The sequence below is a fragment of the Seriola lalandi genome, unplaced genomic scaffold, assembly GCF_002814215.2.
Source record: "Seriola lalandi dorsalis isolate HSWRI2012SDOR001 ecotype SW California unplaced genomic scaffold, Sedor1 jcf7180001974268, whole genome shotgun sequence".
Classification (NCBI taxonomy): Eukaryota; Metazoa; Chordata; class Actinopteri; order Carangiformes; family Carangidae; genus Seriola; species Seriola lalandi.
In genome coordinates, this window is record NW_019444934.1 from 1 (window position 1) to 1955 (window position 1955).

General features: G+C 39.5%; 1 long non-coding RNA gene across 1 annotated transcript; it reads right to left on the reverse strand.

Annotated features, from left to right (window-relative positions):
• Window positions 1–210: 210 nt before the first annotated feature.
• Window positions 211–1660, reverse strand: LOC111653847 (uncharacterized). The gene is made up of 3 exons (XR_002760704.2): window positions 1497–1660; window positions 623–766; window positions 211–270 (listed from the first exon to the last, which is right to left on the reverse strand). It is a non-coding gene; the product is annotated as an uncharacterized LOC111653847 (long non-coding RNA).
• Window positions 1661–1955: the final 295 nt, after the last annotated feature.

A 1955-nucleotide genomic window follows, 5' to 3' on the forward strand; every position in this document is an offset into this window, starting at 1 on the left:
AGGAGGGGGGGGGAAGGAGCAGCAGGACACAGATAGATTCAAATGTCTGAAAACATTATAGAGAGAAATCTATTCAACCTAATTACCCACTTCTCATGTCTCTGTTCAACCTACCTGGTTTACACTTTAGGGTCAGGATAGTTTGGATCCTCTTCTTTTTATTGGGGCAAAAACTTCCATCAGTGTACACCAGTCTGATGTCATTCCCTATTTTTGTCTTCTGGGGAGATGAGAGGAAGCTGCCCAGGCTGATGGGCCCACGATCCTTATCTGAAGACAGACACACAAATCAACAAATCACACTGGTCAGGTTTATTATAATAAAGAATTATCTCATCCATTGCAGAGGTGGTGGCTCTTTAATGTATTTTTAATATTCTTAATTCATTTACCACACCCTCCCCCTTAGTTACATTGGTACAAACTGGAATAAATGTTTTAGTTGAACTTGGTTTTCAATGTGAGAAACAGGAACATGTTGAAAAACTGAATATTCTGTTTACAACTGTATTTTTTGTTACAAATAATAAATGAATAAATATTACAATAATTAGAAGGAAAAACTAAAATAAACAAACAAACAAAGAAAAACAGAAACCCCCATCCTTGAGAAGACTCTTACCGATGGCACAGATGGAGGCGTTCACCGGGCAGCCGGCGGCGCCGCCTGTCTGGACGACTTTGTGACAGACGTTCAGGTAGAAACGTGAATCCGGCTTTGGAGAGTTGGCGTCCACCACCTCCCAATTCCCACTGACATCTGAGCCTGAAGCAGCACAGACGCACAGAGGAAGGTGATTTTCAGACCCAGTGGTTCAAACAAATACATGAGCATCAGGAAGCAACTCACCGAGTTGAAATTAAATAATAGAAGTAATATTTAAATGTTTATATTACTGAAGCCCAGTTCAGACTGGATTTATTTCTCTAAGGCAGGTGGGTCATTTCTTCACCTCAAATTAGGAGCATTAAAAGCTGCAGAATGAGCTATTAGCAGTTCCTGTTTGCAATTTACCCATGGACGTATCCAGATGAAACCCTGGTAAGTTCTTTGTATTTTTTCTATGATTTTAAGAGGGTTTATAGACATTTACTGGCAATGGACATTGGCGATAATGATATCCTCAGTAAGTGGAAGTCACACTGAATCCTCCAACTGTTTAATCCCAACTGAACAGAGTTTACACATACCTACAATCTTCAATATATTATAATAAATACATTATCGAAGGTCATTATATCAGGTTTATATTAGGTGGATTTGGTTTAAATGGGGTTTAATTATTACAATTGATTATGATTATTATGATGTGTAGAGCCCTTTGTTAAAGAAAAAGAAACATGTCCCTGATCAGATTTTAAATTTGTGATTTTCCTCTAATCTCAAAGCCGTTAATAAATCAGTCAGCTAAAATAAAATGTGGAGTGAGTATAACTAGCAAGAGATCTTGACGCTCACAGTCAGATGATGTGATAAACTGAGCTGTTGAACTCACCGGGGTATCTTGTTAGAGGTGAAAGGTCGTAGTGTTTGTTTCCATCTCTGACCCGACACAGCAGATCCTCCTTCTCCTTGACACAGGCGAAGGCCGTCTCCCAATCAAAGTAATAAGTGCAGTCCGTCTCGCCCGCAAACACCGGGTTCCCTCGGCCACTGTTGGCTGCAGGTAAGAAATAAGGCAAACCACAGCAGGATGAATAAGGTCGAAGTTATGACATGATTCACCTGTCTGACATTGACCTGTTTGGAATCTACACAAGGTGATAGTAAAAATCCACGAATGATTGAGTCACCACATGAAAAGTTAAAAGTCTTGAGTCTGAAGGAAAGGTTTCTCAAGAAGCTAAAAATGGTGACATATACAGGATATTGCACATTAATACAGGAAACTCTGCCCAAGAAGAAAACTACACACGTTACGTTGCATTGTCTCTTATTATGACCCGTATATGTA